Source organism: Zingiber officinale, chromosome 9A (genome assembly GCF_018446385.1).
Source record: "Zingiber officinale cultivar Zhangliang chromosome 9A, Zo_v1.1, whole genome shotgun sequence".
Lineage (NCBI taxonomy): Eukaryota > Viridiplantae > Streptophyta > Magnoliopsida > Zingiberales > Zingiberaceae > Zingiber > Zingiber officinale.
In genome coordinates, this window is record NC_056002.1 from 116,350,282 (window position 1) to 116,368,049 (window position 17,768).

Genomic DNA, 17,768 nt, shown 5'->3' on the forward strand with positions numbered 1-17,768 from the left:
AATTAGAGCTATTTGATCGAGTTAAATATTTTTTGATTTGATAAAAAAATATTTTGATAAAAGAAGTTGGAATAAAAATAAGAGTATTTTTTAAATAAATATTATACACATTGTTTTAATATTTTTTTAAAAAATCCTAGCTCTTCTATTTTTTTTCCCAATATTCCATGTAGAAACAAAAAAATAAAAGAAAATAAGGCTCGATCTTTTTAAACAAAAAATTAAAAGTAAACAAAAATATAAGACTAAACATTTGAGATAAACTTTAATAAGTCTATCCATGATTCAACATGGAAATAACACACCACATCGTAACTATCCTAATGGCTAGGTATGAGAAAAGATTGATTACACTAATTAAACGACTGAACCAATTGAATTTGTTTGATTTAGTTATTTTAGAAATTTATTTTATTAAAAAGTATTAATTTTTCCATTCCAATTTTTATTTTAAAATTCATAAATCAATCAAACCAAAATATTATCAAGTTAAGTAATATATGTGAATACTAGTCAGTCAATTGATGATATTAGTCGACGTTTGATTTATTCATTTTTAGTAGTAAAATTAGATTCAATTTATTTAGGTGGTTGGATTTTGAACAGATTGATCATCCCTATTCGTAGCCATTTGAACCTTTTAAATAGTCTCTTGCATTTTTAAAATTGACAAAAATATCTAAAATAAACTAATTTATAAATTATTATAAAATACTACATAACACACTACAAATAAGCGTAAGGTAGAGAGTAATTTAGAGAGCAAGAGTTCACTTCTTTTCCTTTTATTATCTACTTTTTTCCACATAAGTTACTATTTATAGGCGTCATGTATACATCATTCATCTTCCACATTGTAGATTACAAGACTCCATAACTAATCTCGTAACATTAACATGTGAATAATATTGACATCCACTAAAATATATTATTCATAACACTCCTTCTTAGATGTCCATCTTTAAAATGTAACACTATCTCATTAAACACCTTACCAAAAAACACTCAATGGGAAAAATTAGTTAAGAAAAAAAAGTGTTAGGACATTCGACGAGCTAGGGGTGATTAGCTCGAATCGCTTATTCAATGATTTATTACAATAGATAATTGAAGCGAAGAATTCATAATACTAACATCCTTGATTTTACTTGGTATCCACCTCCTAGCGGTGACTAATCCAAGGATCAACTCCTCCTCACTCACAGATATACTATGAAAACCTTCTTCGTGAAGGTGGAGAAGCCTCGTACAAGTAAATACACAAGAGAATATGAGATACAACAAGAACAAGGAAATAGATACAACAATGAAGGACCTTTACTCTTGATCTCTTGTTGTTGTGGATTGCCTCTTTATGCTTGGAAATGCAACAACACTTTGCTCCAAGGACATTCAAGAATCGGCGGTGAAGAATTGAGAAGAAGTATATGCGTTTGAATCTTCGTCATCGCCTTTATATCCCGTGGATTAGGGCTCCCAATTAATTAACTTTACCCCCAATCAATTACCACATCAGATCTAAGCGCATCCAACCATCCAAACCTCGTAATGGCTCCTTTCTTCATTACTTAATCGATTATGGGCCTTCTTAATCGATCACCCAATCGATTATGAAGCCATCTATTCACTCGCAAGTTTCTCCTAATCAATTACCCAATCGATCAAGCAGCTTCAATTGATGACCTGATCGATTTAGAAGCTCTCTATTCGCTCGTGACTAAGCTTATTGATTAGTCGATTGATTAAGCCTCTCGTGATATCCTCAATCAATTGAAATTCATCCCAATCAATTTAGCACAGTACATTTCACTATGCTTCATGAAAATCACCTTCCAATTGATCCCTTGATTGATTGAGTTCAAGGTGAATTGATCACTTGATCGATTCACTATGCACTTCGCAAGAGATGCACTCATTTGATCAACGACACAAGTCTCAATCGATCACCTCATTGATTACTCAACCATAATTTACTTAACCCAAGTCTAGGATTCCCTTGCCCAATCTCCGATCAACCATGACCTGTTGGAACTTTTCCATCAAGTGTTCGGTCAACCTTTTGACCCACTTAGACCTTGCCAACTTTTCGTTGGTTATTCGATCACCAAGTGTGGTCCTCCTTGACCCACTTGAATTTTTCGCTTGCCTAACTACAATTAGGACTTTACCTTACCAACGTACGATCTCCCTTGACCCACTTGGACTTTTCTTTACCTAACCACAGTTAGGACTTTCCTTTGCCAACGTGCGATCCTCCTTAATCCACTTGGACTTTCCCTACTAATATACAGTCCTCCTTGACCTACTTGGATTTTTTTTACCAATGTACAACCGTCCTACAAGATACGGTAAATTAAATAATAAGTGTTATTGGAGAAATAACCTTATGAGATTTTTTTGGAGAATTTTTAGAAATTTTTCAGGATTTAAACGAAGTTCGTATGACATGTTTAAGGGGATGAATTGATTAGGCTAAGAAAATGCCTGTTTAGAATACCCAATTAAAGTGTGAGTTGATGGAGGAATTAACTTAGCCAACAAAATCCCAATTCCTCTTTCTCCTCCCGAACTCATCTTCGTCGATCTTCTCCTCCCTTCTCCTCTTCACGTTGCTGCCAACCATGGCCCAACGCTGGATCGCCATCGCCTTGACGTTGGTGCCCGAGAGCCTCCGAGTGCTACCCGAGTGCCACCTCTCGGAGCAACGTCATTGTCTTCTTCGTGCGAAGACCACTCGGTGAAGTTGTAGATTTGTCGTCGACATCTCATCGTCATCCGATTGCACCGGATCTTTGCTCGACATCATATATTTCCGATCACGTCGGCACTGTGTAACCACCATCAGCTGAGCCTTCTTTCTCATCTGCCAATCACAGCGAGCACCGAGCACCTGAGCTCCCTATTCGGTCATGCCCTAGCTCCTGATTACGTCACCCTTTTTCCGTCGACATCACATCGTCGACCGTGGGATAGCGAGGCGTGTAACTTTCCAGCATGCAAGAGCAGTGGATCGCCATCGCTAGGGCGGTGAGAGTTTCATGATCGCACTGTCAGATGGATGCCAGACATCCGTGGGAGAGCTGGTCATCACCATCTCTACTTCTTTCTATTTCCTTTGACCACGAGCTGGTGTCCTAGTGCCGTAGCCACCCTTTCGGCTACAACAAGGTATAAGGTTTCGTTTATCTCTGTTCATCTTCCTTATTTCAACGACAACCATAGCTTATCATTGGATTAGCACATTCTAAATTACATATCCATAGCTGTGGCAACCCTATTTCATGCTGGATTCATGCCACCATCGTAGATCGGCGATCCCTGAGGCGGTGAGGGCTGCTGAACAGATTCACCATCACTGCTAGAGTCGAAAGCTGTTGATTTAGGTAATAGACTGAATATGACCAAATTAATGTGTTGATTAATCTATCCCTAGCTGATAGTGTTGAATTGAGTAGGGTTTGTATTGGTTTGGAATTTGTGGATCTGTCATTGAGGGTTAGTTTGAGCTAATAGTTCTCAGACTATGATTAAATCTAAAGGATGATTGTGTTTGTTGATAATTATTGAGACTTAATTGAGTTATATATTTGGATTGTGGATTGATTAGGGTTGAAGCTGGATTAACTGAGTTTAGGTGGTGAATTTTTTTACCGAGACCTAAACATATATTGGGGGTTAAGTGATGATCATGTTTCGATTGAAGTTATCCTAAATAGGTTTTGGGGATTTAATTTAACTATTTAATTCATATGTGATCCGACAGTAAGGACGGAGGACCCCCTTTGAGGGGAGTCAATGACACTTAGAGGTCAAAAGTTAAAAGGGTCAGCATGAGGTCCGGCCGATCGGAGAAGGGTTGGGTCGATCGGTCGAACGGGTCCGAGCGGAATCAAAGACAACCCAACGGGGAGTCGGGTTTCCGACGCTCGTAGTGAAAAGGGTCGTCGGGCCAAGCGGGTAGTCCGCTCGGCCGAGGCATAGAGCAACAAGGGCAGGAACAATATCAGCCGAGCACGCGACCGGGAATCTCCCCGGTCGGGCCAACACCTACGCCAGGTCGGAAGTGATGTGCCTGTCGAGCGGTTGGACGCTCAGCGCGGGGAAAAAGGAGACAAGGACAAGGGGACATTGGGGAACATCTTCTGACAACAGGCATGTTCGACGACCAAACCATACACAGAATCCTACGTCGGAAGGTTCTGCCGTCCCATCAGAGAGGTGCTCGGACTGTAGCAGTATGGTGTCAGGCATGCTCCTCTGGTAAGCCCATACTAAGGTATGGTAAAGGACATGTGTACGCCTCGGTAGGTGTGCAAAAGCCTCCCCACAGCTCTATATAAGAGTCCTCAGACTTCACTGGAGGTATGCAATCTCTGATTCTCAACGCCACTTTTTCGCTTGCCTCTTGCCTGACTTGAGCATTGGAGGGTCGTCGCCGGGAAACTCCTCCCGGCCTAACTTCTTTGCAGGTAGCGGCGGAGATCCACATCACCAGCCGTAGATAGTGGAGAGCGCCACGTTCCCAACGTCCATCCACTCATCACTCGGACAGGATCAAATTGTTATAGTCGCCGGTCCGACTCTCGATATTTAACGTCGGATCGGCGACTATAAACCCTCCGGTCGGAAGACCGTCGAGCTCCGACGTTAAATATCTAAAGTCGGACCGGCGACTATAAACCCTCCGGTCGGAAGTCCGTCGAGCTCCAACGTTAAATATCGAGAGTTGGACCGGCGACTATAAACCCTCCGGCCGGAAGACCGTCGAGCTCCGACGTTAAATATCGAGAGTCGGACCGGCGACTATAAACCCTCCGGTCGGAAGACCGTCGAGCTCCGACGTTAAATATCGAGAGTGGGACCGGCGACTATAAACCCTCCGGCCGGAAGACCGTCGAGCTCCGACGTTAAATATCGAGAGTTGGACCGGCGACTATAAACCCACTGGCTGGAAGACTGTCGAGCTCCGACGTTAAATATCGAGAGTCGGACCGGCGACTATAAACCCTCCGGCCGGAAGACCGTCGAACTCCGACGTTAAATATCGAGAGTCGGACCGGCGACTATAAACCCTCCGGCCGGAAGACCGTCGAGCTCCGACGTTAAATATCGAGAGTTGGACCAGCGACTATAAACCCCCCGGCCGGAAGACCGTTGAGCTCCGACGTTAAACCCGAGAGTCGGACCGGCGACTATAAACCCCCCGGTCGGAACGAAAGACGCTTGAAGAGGAGCGGCAAGGGAAAGTAGTGACAAGTCATATGCCACCTATGCCCGCTCGGGAGGCCTAGTTGGTCGGGTTGTGTATCATAGGCCCCGACCAATCACCCACAAGCATGCAAAGTAAAAACGAAGTTGCACAACATAGATAAATTTTTCATTGAAATCAGAGGAATCAAGGCCGAGTGACCAAATTACAAAAAGGGAAGTTTGTGGCCGAACGACCGAATTACATAAAGGCTTCTATTCCAGAAAATCATAAAGGTCCTTAGGGATGGTGCTAAGGAGCGCTGCATAATCTTGGGCCGGGATGCTGGCGGAGTCAGGGAGCTGACCCTTGGACTTCAGATAGTCCGTCGTGGCGGTGATGGCAAGCTCAAAGGCAGTATACATCCGCTCGCACACTTTTTCTGAAAATTCGGTCGAGCGGATGTGCTTCAGCCTCAGGGCTACGACTCGGCCGGGCTCAGCCTCCTGGTACTCCTTGAAGGTAGCTTGGGAAGCTTCAAGAGCCTCCTGTAATTTCTTCAGCTCATCCTTATGTTTGATGGCTTCACCTGAGCGGCTCGTCTTCTCGCCATCCAGCTACTCCATCAGCTCTTTGACCCGTTGCTCCAGGCCCCGCGCCTCGACGTTTTTCTTCTCCAGATCGGCGATGGCCGTTTTTTTCCGATCGATGGCTAGGCTTATTTTCCGGTCAAGTGACTAAACCTGTCGTTCAAGTTCGGCCATAGTATGGGCTTGGGCGGCCGTCTTCTTTTGCTCAGCTGCCAATAGATCTTGGGTCTTCTTGAGCTCTTTCTGCAGCTCGGCGTATGAAGGACCTTGGGAGGGCGCGCCGCCCGAACTCCTTAACCTCTTTAACTCTTCATCCACCATGGCCAGACGATTGGAGACAACGATCTCCTCTACCCATCTCTGACATAAATAAAATCATTAATAGCCGATCGGAGAAAGTGTGTAGAAGACTCCAAAGAAAACATAGTTACCCCAGTGGCCTGCTACATATGGCTGTTAGCCAGATTGCCAAGTGGAATCATCGCGACACGTGCCCGAGCGTCGGCCCACATCTCGGCTAAGAGCCCCTTCATGGTGATCATGTGCTTAGGCGCGGTTGGCCGCTCGGACTCGGGCATCAACTCTTTGGTGGGGAGATGCAGGGCGACCCTGATGGTACAGCGCCGACCGGGAGTCGTCTGAGCGGAAGCTGGGGAAGGATCAGAGGTCGGTGCAGAAAACTGGGACAAAATGGTCGAGCATTGGACTCGGCAGGGAGAGGGCGGAAGGGCGTTGATAGGTATGGCCTCGAGGGGGTCTGCGGACGCGTCTAGTTGGGATGGGGTCCGATCGGACGAGATCGCCTCAACCGCTGGGGCTTTACCGCGAGAATCGGCGGTGGTCCGTTCGGACGGCTGGACCACGGAAGTGGCCGATCGAAGTGGTGTCTCCGTTCGGCGCCTCTTTTTTCGGAGAGGGCACTCTTCCTCCTGAGCGGAGCCTTCCTCCTAGACGGTTGGTCCCCTGCTGGGGGTGGCGCCTCTTGCCACATCCCGAGGAGAGGCTTGAGCGGCCGATTCCTCGTGGGTCTCGCTCTCCCCTTCGTGTGAGTCGACCGGCTCAATGCCAAGCAACTCCATCTCCTTGGCAGCTGCGGCCTCGAGCACCGCCGCTTTCCTCTTCAAAATCTCGGCCATCACGGACTCCATGACAATGTCTGCTGCAAAGGAAAAAGGAGAAAATCAGTTAGCAATCAAGGCGAATGCACAAGTAAAATTCTTACCGAAGCTGCTCGGGAGGGGAGTCCGGATCGGACTCAGACCAAATATGTACATCACCCCTTCAGGTAAGAACTTATTGATGTCGAACTTCAGACCGGCTAGCATGTTGGCAGCGTGAAGATAGTCCGGTCGGGTCTTGAACCTCTTTAGTTCAGGGGAGGTTGGCGGTCCGACCTGCCACTGGGTTCGGAAAAGGGCCCGTTTGGGAAGACGAAGATAGAAGTAGTACTCTTTCCAATGTTTATTGGAAGAGGGCAGTTTATTAAAGAAGACTAAACCGGGCCGAGCCTGGAACATGTAAGTACCCAGCTCGGACTGTTTAGGATAATAAAAATAGTAGAAGACCTCCGGTCGGAGGGGAATGTTGTGGATTCTGAACAAGACAACAATGCCACATAGAAGGCAGAAGGTGTTAGGGACTAGGCTTCCGAGCGGAATGTCGAAAAAATTACAGACTTCTACGATAAAGGGATAGAGTGGAAAGCGCAGACCGACTATGAACTGGTCGCAGAAAAAACAGATAGCTCCGCGCGGCGGTTTGTGTGGCCGAGTGGAGGGGGAGGGTAAGATAAGTTCAAAGTCAGAGGGGATGTCAAAATTGTCCATCAGAATCTCGGCGTCGCTCCGATAGAAGCGCGACTCTATGGTGGTATACCACGGGCCGAGGGCTGGGTCTTGAGGTTGAGAAGAGCTGGCCATAAGCCGAGCGGGAAAAGGAGCAAGAGATGGACGAAAGGGCAAAAAGCTTAAGAGAGGGAACCGAATCGTAACCAAGAGACGAGAATGCGAAGAGAAGAAGAAAGCACGAGAAAAAACAAGAAATGAAAAGAAGATGGCAGAAGGACCTTACGGAAGCAGACGAAGATCGAAGGAAGAATGCGAGAGGTCGCCGGAAGAAGCAACAGTAGGATCACCGGAGCAGGAACGGCAGGGAAAACTTCTGGGCACGCGAAAGAAAGAATGCGGCGGAGGAAGAAGGCGAGAGCTTTATAGGGTTGGGCCCGAATGGCCTCAGCCGTCGGATGCGGGTCGCAAAAACCAAGGACTCTATCGAGCCGTCCATTTCAAACCGCCTCGGTCTCGTCGCCCGCGACGCCGCCGCCGTACGATGACGGCAGTAGCGCCATGTGGCATTCGGCCACTAGAGTGCATTTAATGAGCGCCTTCACAAGGCACAGAGCGCATGCCCGGCCTTAATGTCGAAGATTGGCGCAAATTTCGAAGAGATCCGAGGAATGTTGGCGTTGACTGACATCATAGCTACCCCCGTGGGGGTCGAGCGGAGGATAGTTTCACAGAGACGCCGCTCGACATAACTGGCGGTCCAGTCAGTCGGACTAATCGCCTCCTTCGACTAGACTTGAAGGGGAGGCAAGTGATCCGGCAGTAAGGACGGAGGACCCCTTTTGAGGGGAGTCAATGACACGTAGAGGTCAAAAGTCAAAAGGGTCAGCATGAGGTCCGACCGATCGGAGAAGGGTTGGGTCGACCGGCCGAACGGGTCCGAGCGGAATCAAAGACAATCCGACGGGGAGTCGGGTTTTCGATGCTCGTAGTGGAAAGGGTCGTTGGGCCGAGCGGGTAGTCCGCTTGGTCGAGGCATAGAGCAACAAGGGCAGGAACAATATCAGCCGAGCACGCGACCGGGAATTTCCCCGGTCGGGCCAACACCTACGCCAGATCGGAAGTGATGTGCCTGTCGAGCGGCTGGACGCTCAGCGCGGGGAAAAAGGAGACAAGGACAAGGGGACATTGGGGAACATCTTCTGACAACAGGCATGTTCGACGACCAAGCCATACGTAGAATCCTACGTCGGAAGGTTCTGTCGTCCCATCAGAGAGGTGCTCGGACTGTAGCAGTATGGTGTCAGGCATGCTCCTCTGGTAAGCCCATACTAAGGTATGGTAAAGGACACGTGTACACCTCGGTAGGTGTGCATAAGCCTCCCTACAGCTCTATATAAAATCCCTCAGACTTCACCGGAGGTATGCAATCTCTGATTCTCAACGCCACTTTTTCGCTTGCCTCTTGCCTGACTTGAGCGTTGGAGGGTCGTCGTTGGGAAACTCCTCCCGGTCTGACTTCTTTGCAGGTAGCGGCGGAGATCCACATCACCAGCCGTAGACAGCGGAGAGCACCATGTTCCCAACGTCCATCCACTCATCACTCGGACAGGATCAATATGTAATTAGCTAAATCTATATATTATGTGGCGCATGACCCTGATCGGTGACGAGCAGCATGACATGGGGGTTCTTTCAGAGACGCGTTATATAAAGGCAGATATTTCTTCCTTAGCCTCTTTAGTTCTTTAAACTTAGTGCATGGTCATTTTGTTTAATTGATTAGGTTGCTTTATCTTAAATCTATTCGTTTGATATCCTACTTAAGACTTATCTGCTTGACCTTAGAGATGATCTGGTTATTTTATATACAGTCTTGGTTTTTGAATATCTATACCCTGTTGTATATACACATTTAGAATATGTACCGTAGGGGATGTCTTGTTGACTGAGTTAACATGTTGATTGTGCATTTGATGTTGAGTGTACACATGATTGATATGTGTTTTAGGAGTTTATCAAGTTGACTATTTATTTGTATGTTGTGTGTGCACACATGTCCAGTGTTTACTATTGGAGGATTCATGTTGGTTGAACTTATGTTTTGTGTGTACACAAGTATGATGTGTACCCTTGGAGGAACCATGTTGATTGTATCTACATTGTGTATATATGTATCTAATGTATACTATTGGAGGAATCATGTCGATAATGCCTATATTAGTGATCTTATGTGTCCAGTGCGATATTGGAGGTATCGTGTTGATTATACCTACGTTGTAGGTTGCGTATGTGTATGGTGTGTACGTGTATGGTATTGCTACTTATTGTATTTATTGTTTAGTAGACACTGGTTGGATCTACCCATATCTATAGATATAGGTATTAGATGGATCATTGTATTGTAGGTATTTATGATGATTGGGATGTTGCATTGATGATGATTATGTGGGTTTCATGATTATTTACATCATGTTCATCATTGCACTATATGTTGATAACCATTTACTCCCTTGTGATATGAGCTAGTCGTCAGTCATAGATATGCATGTTGATGACCACTTGCTCCCCTTTGGTATGAGCTAGTCATCAGACATATTAGTTGGTCATTCAGCCACTATAGGAGAGTGGTAGCTAGAAGTGGAGCTAGTCCTGTCGTGCTCACTTGGCCGCTCAGTGTTATACTCTGTTTGCCTCAGCCACTCATAAGTAGTGGGTTTGGAGGGTACTATAGTCAGGGGGGCTAGAGATGCGAGTAGTCAGGACCCTGGTGCTATGTAGTTAGATAACTACTTAGCAAACTGTCCACCTCGACCACTGTATAGTGGTATCTTGAGGGTAGTACAGTTGTCACATACCCAAACCTCTGGGCCATATAGAGGTCGTGGTTTCTTGAGAGGTGACGGGGGTGACTTTGTGGTATACATGCACATTTGCATATGATGCGCTGTGCATCTTTGGAGATATATCTGCATACATATTTTATAGTTACTAGCTACATGTGATTATGATATGTTGCACTTGTTTGAGCTATGATTGTTGCATATGGTTGTCATGCTTCATACATGTTATTCATTATACATGTATATGCTATCAATTATATTACCCAGGTGTTACTAGCAGATCTATTGCTGATTCCCGATGAGTTTATTGATCATTATACCATATGTGTCTATTCCGAATTGGGCATGTGCATTTATTATATCAGTTTTGGTTATCTGTATTCACTTATGTCAGTTATGATTATGTGCGGTTATTATGCCAATTATATTTAGGTGTATTGATTATGTCAGTATGATCATGTTCTTATTTTCCTACTGAGACTGTATACTTTGATCTTCATGTATTATTTTTGACCATACACTATCTTGCCTATTACTCGCTGAGTGACCCGCACTCACCACCCCATTTGTGTATTGTCTTTTTTCCTCAGGTAACAGGTAGATGATTGTGGAGTCACTTGGAGTATCCTGTTTGTCGATCCCACATCACATTCAAGGATGATTTCTCATTTTGTTTCCTACGTTACTTGCATTATGTTTTGGTGGTCTTGACATTGTATAGTTCGATTCTGTTTCGAAGTTTTGTTATCTTGGTATCTTGTATTTACATTGTTGTGGTTGTGTAAAGCCTAGCCAGCTAGCAATTTGCCGTTTTTGGTTTATGGGGTTTTCTTTCATTTTTGCTATGTTTTTGGTACATCCACGTGGGTTGCTTATTATACAATTGTGTGGTTATGTTTTTTCAGTTCCATCCATATGGACTATGTATATAACTATATGGTTGTGTATGTTCTAGCCATGTGGGTTGTTGATAGCTTGTGAGGAGCCTTAGGGCATTGTATATATGTTTCAATTGTCACCGTTACAGGGGAGATGCTGTCCATTTGCCAGGCAGAGACTCCTCTGGGGCATGACACCTCCCTAACCCACTTGGACTTTTCCTTTGCCTACCCTTGAGTTAGGACTTAGCTTGCCTAAAAAACATTTCTTTTCATTTTTGAAACTAAGTACTAGTGAAGAAGAATAACGAGAAAATAAGAAAAAAAAACACACGTTCGATTTTTACTTGGTTCGGAGCCTTCAGTGACTCCTACTCCAAGACTCAAGTCTCACAGACCTATCAATGGGTAATTCACTAATAACCTCTTCCGGAACCCCGGAAGAGGGGATCAAGTGCAAAGAAAAGTTAGGACAAGTGTAAAACGTTACACTTTTCTTTATGCAGAAATTAAGTACAATATGAAATGTTCATTACTCAACACCTTCAATGATGATCAGATCAGGCTCAGTGTTGGATGGCTCCTCAATAGTAGTCGGGTGTAGCAACGTCGTAGGAAAGCAGCAGCATGAAGCTGGAGTAGTCGGAACACCAAACAAACGTGTAGAAGCTTATAGAAGAATTGTTGCAAAAGCCTTAGTCGAATGCCTCTTTTATTGAGTGTTGAAGGCGCCTTCAGTGCTATTGAAGGCACCTTCTTATCCCGCGACTTCAGCTTTTTATCATCACCGAAGTCTTCTGTGTTATTCGACTAAAGGCGCCTTCAAACTCTTGAAGGTGCCTTTCAAGTTCCCAAATGCACCTTCCATGAATAGTACTAAAGGCGCTTTTCTTATCATGGAAGACGCCTCGGGCACTGTTCACCCGAGGCAACTTGTGCTCCTTTTACCCTACAAGTTCATGTTAGCCCAAAGTAAGTAATAACCTATAATATAGAGTTAGCATAATAAAAACAGTATTAATTAGTAATTAGCTTATATACTGAAATGGACCTAAATTGGACTGACACTTATTGTCCCCTCAATCGAGACACGTCCTCATCGAGTCACTTTCCTTCAGTGACTTATCTTCACTTACCAAGTGTCAAGTTACCTTCTTGACGTCCAATCTGACCCACTAGGTCTTCCTGCCAGAATCACACATCCGGACTTCGCCAATCGGGAATCGAACATTCGACCTCCTACTAGAATCCCACATCTGGACTTTGTACCTGGTGTTTGGTTCCCTTGACCTATTAAGTTAGTCAACCTTGCACATTTGATAACAAGGTTAGATCATAAACACATCTAACTTTAATCCATTTGTCATTTATCAAAACTCAAGTTTGACCATTGGTGTCAATTGCACCAACAACCCCCTTCTTTTTGATGTAATGACAATCTGAGTTAAGTTAGAAAAAAAATATGCAAAACATGTATAAGAAACAAAATGATTTTAAGAGAAATGAAACAGTTGAGTTTTATTCTCTTAATCATTTTTTAGGGTTAAGTTGAGTAGTTTTGATAGTCCTCTAACTAAGCTATTTAGTTTGGTGAGGTTTCTAAAGTGAGTGTGAAATAGTTTTCTATGTCAAAGTCAGGTATCCTCATTTTGTGTCAAGTGACATTTGAGTGAGGAGCTAGCTAAGTGAATTATATAAATATTATTATTCCTAAATCCTTTTAATTTTATTGTGGGGTCTTAAACATTCAGTGGATATAAACTTAACTTTATATCTTGAATCACACAATTGACTAACAATGAGTAAGTTGAATTTGAAAATTTTAATAAGTAATACTTTATGAATAATGAAATTAGATTCTAGTTCAATGTTACATATTCCAAATACCTTAAGTTTGTCATTGTTTACAAAGGTAATTGTTCCTAATCTTTTGAATGTCAATTCTATGAATATTGTTTGATCCTCAGTCATGTGCAAGAGCAACCACTGTCCGGTATCCATTTTGATTCCTATAAAGAATACGAGTGAAAAGTTTAGCTTAAGTGTTAACTAAAACAAAGTTAAGTTATTTGATTTTAATTTTGGTTAAAATTTAAATTTAATTTAATTTTAATTAATTTAATTTAAATTAAATTAAAATTAATTTATTTTAAATTTAATTAAAATTAATATAATTTATTTAAATTAATTTAAATTAAAATTAAATTAAATTAAATTAATTTTAATTTAATTTAATTTAAAATAAATTAATTTTAATTTAATTTAAAATAAATTCATTTTAATTTAATTTAAAATAAATTATATTATATTATATTATATTATATTATATTATATTGAATTTAAATTCTTATTCATATCACCCGATCTATATTTTTAATCAAGGGAATCGTATAATTTTGTGAGATGAGTTAAGTTGAATTTCAATGTTTAATTTAACTTGTATTAGATTCAAGTTTAGCTTTGGGTTAATCAAGTAAACATTCTTTGAATAAATTTCTAACCTATGGTGACTTACACAAACATCATTAGAGTAACCATGTACTTCGAGATTTTTTAAATAGTGATGCCCAAAGAACTTAATATAAAACTTTGGTCTAACCAACTAGGATTAGTAAGGGGTAGCTTCAATTAGTTCCACTAAGCCAAATACACCACGTCGAAGCCATATTTTCCTAGACATACATAGACAAAGCTTTCCTAACTTACTATCATCCAAAACTTCTCTAGTACTATTTATCAGGTTAAATTTTGTCCCTAATTAAACTAGTCCTAATTACCTAACTAGGTAAGGTATATGTTTTTGAGGTTCTTACTAATCTAAGCCTCCCTTGAATAATAGATTTTCCTTTTAAATTTTTGTTTAGGTTTATGTCTGTTAGTATTATCCCTAATACCAATTATGAGATGATTGTAAAGAGCTCATTTTGTATTATATTTCATTATTAATAAAATGAAAAATTGGTTATTATATTTATTTCAGTTCAGTGTCGATTGAATAAGTACAATAATATCCTTGGATAGTAGGTTCTTATCTACAGCATATCAAATGGGTCGACGACATAAGAGCCGCTAGTTGGGCCACCACGAGGGCCGCCTAAGAGGCTAAAGGGTCGAGTCGTTACAATAAAAAGGCGCTCACTTGGCTACCAGGATTCATAATCTCTAGTACTTAAGCCTGGAGGTCTAGAGTTCGAATCCTGGGGAAGGCAAAAATCCACTGTCAGGGGTGGAAAGTCCTAGTAAGTAACGGCACGGCCAAAAGGTCATCAGTCGACGACATGAGAGGTCGCCAAATGGGACGACGACATAAGGGCCGCCAGTTGGGCCGCCCAGGCGGGGTCGTTACAATAAAAGGCGTCTTTTTAGCGGCCCAACTGGCGGCCCTTATGTCGTCGTCCCATTTGGCGACCTCTAATGTCGTCGACCGATGACTCTTGGTCGCGTCGTTACTCACTAGGACTTTCCACCCCGGCAGTGATTTTACCTTCCCTGTGATTCGAACTCTAGACCTCCAGGTGAGTGCGCGCTCACTTGGCTACCAGGATTCATAAACTCTAGTACTTAATGTAGGTGCAGCGGGGACCGGCAAGAGGGGGGTGAATTGCCTGCAAATAAAACTTACCCTCCTCAAAGCTTTTCAACTCTAAAATAAAGCAACACTAAATAGAAAGAGAACTGAAGACAGAATTTTAACCTGGTTACAACCAAGAGGGTTGTTAATCCAGGGCGATGGAAAGCGCGGTAAGAAACTCCTTCTTTGAAGGCGGAGAAGCCTTTTACACTTTGACAGCACAGTAGTTGCTAAGAGAATGAGATTACAAGAGTTGAGTTTCGCTCGTGATCGTTGTTCTTTAAAGCTGCCCGAGACCCTCCTTTATATAGAGGTTCTAGAGCTTATCGGATGACCTGATCTTCGGGATCAGGTTTTGACTCGAGAGGGATCGGTCGACCGATCCCCAGGTTCGGTCGACCGAACCTACTGTACCTACCCAGCTTTCCGTCCAGGTGCAGTCTCTGTGGATCGAGCTCAAGTTCGGTCGACCGATCCTTGTGTTCGGTCGACCGATCGGCCAACGGTCTTCCTCTGCGCTGGCCCAATGAAAACGCTCGACTTAGTCTCTGGATAAACTTGGGTTCGGTCGACCGATCACTTCACCGCTGGCAGATGTGTTGCTGACGTGTCACCAACGGCTGGCTTCGGTTAATGAAGGGTTCGGTCGACCGATCAATAGGTTCGGTCGACCGAACCGTTGACAAGTCAACTTCCAATTGACTTGCTCCGGTTCGGCTCCTTGGGTGATTACGGCCTACCGGAATAGGGCTCACCCGAACCCAATTCCCGGCCTTCTCCTCGAGCAGTCTTCCGTCCGGCTTCTTATCCCTCGAACGCCACGCACGTTCTTCTCGCTCCACCGGAGTACTCTTCCGTAGCTCTCTCGTCCTTCGGACGCACCGAGCCCGTCGGCTCCCTTCCCGTGCCGTCCTTCTCGCTAGCTGCATCTTCCGCTCGACTTCCTGCGCTCCTAAGTTCCTGCACACTCAGACACAGGGTTCAGACAAAACGCAGGACCTAACTAACTTGGTTGATCACATCAAAACTACCACGGGGTCCAACACTTAAGCCTGGAGGTCTAGAGTTCGAATCCTAGGGAATGCAAAAATCCACTGCCAGGGGTGGAAAGTCCTAGTGAGTAACGACACGACCAAAAGGTCATCGGTCGACGACATTAGAGGTCGCCAAATGGGCCGACGACATAAGAGCCGCCAGTGGGCCGCCGCAAGGGCCGCCCAAGAGGCCAAAGGGCTAGGTCGTTACATTCTCGTTAGCGGGTGTCCACATAGATAATGATGATGGTGTCATGTCTTGGCGGAGGGGGCCACAACACCAGCCAGACCCAGATGCCCAGGAGGCGGTAGAGCAGGATGAGTTCATGGTTGCACTGTTTGGCGAGGACGCTCTGGCTCCGGTACCACCTCCACCTCCAAGTCGAGCACCTCGTCCTGCACATTGCACTCTAGACGATCGAGTTGCTGGACTCGAGCTATCCATGACGAGTCTTCAGCAGGAGGTCTTCGATTTGAGATGAGACGTGAGACAAGATATCTCGGACCTCCGACGTGACCTATCCAGTTATCGAGAGGATGCCCGGACCCGTCACGCTGAGAAGATCGAGATGTTCCGTTCCTTCGGAGCTGGACCACCCGAACCACACCCCTCCTCCTCATCTTAATAGACATCCCGACCACTATGTATATTTCATCATGATCATTGTACCTTGACTTTGACATTGAGTTATGATATTCTGGACTACACTTACTTAGGTATATATTAACTTTGAAAATGATTTAGTCTGTTGTGTCTAATAGATTAAGAATTTTAAAATTATTTTCAAAAAATGGTTATTTTCAAATTCTAAGGTAAAATACTTTTATGTTTTCAAATTTTCCTATTTTTATAATTTCAAAATAGTTTTAGCCTTAGACTAGAACAATTCCGTAGAACTCATGTTCCCCTAGGGCTAGTATTTGAGCATCTCACCAACACCCTAGGACTCCCTTATTTGTGATTGCCAAACATAGAAAGGGGTGAGATGCATAGGTAGATTACCTGGACTTAAGATGCTTATGTCAGTACATTAATATGAGTCTGGGCATTAAATACCAAATATATATTAATCAAATTAAGTCAATCAGTATAATCAAACACAAACTGATGCTTAGACTTAACTTGACTAACCAAGTGAAAGTTATTATCCTCTGATTAGTCAGTAAGTAGCTAACTGGTTAGATATATTTAATAATGTCAGGTTAAGGGGGAGCAGTAATTATTTTCACATTTTTAAAAAAAATATATATATTCTATCTGGTTTGTGTTTGCAAATTAGATTTTACAAACTCAACTTTGAAAAATTAGATTTTGAACATTGAATTTTATCTGATTTTTGAAAATGTTACTTTTGTAAAATTTTCTTTATAGAATTTATGTTTGAAAAATATTTCAAGTTCAAGTTTATTTTGAAAAATTTTGGAACATATAAACTTATGTTTAGAATTTTAGATTTTTTGTTAACTTACACTTAAAAAATTAGCTTTTATAAATTTATGATTGCAATAATTATCTTTTGAAAATTAATCAACAAACTTACTACTAAGATATATTGCTAAATTAGTTCTCTTTCTAACTTAGTCATTTTTCAAAACTTAGCTATTTTGGAAAACTTATTAAAAATCACTCTTTCTAAATTATCTTTCTTAGCTATTTTTGAAAAGGATAAGAGATACTGTTTAAAGTAAAATTTCTTATTATTTAACTCCCTTGAGTCGATCTGATTTGTGTTTGCACTCTTTGTGCAACATTTTTGTATTTATGATTATTTGATCCATGTTTATATTTGATGAATGCCAAAGGGGGAGGGTTAGGTGGTTAAGTTAGCTAAAACAAACTGAAAACAAAAACTAACTTAAAAACCTGTTAATGAATGCTT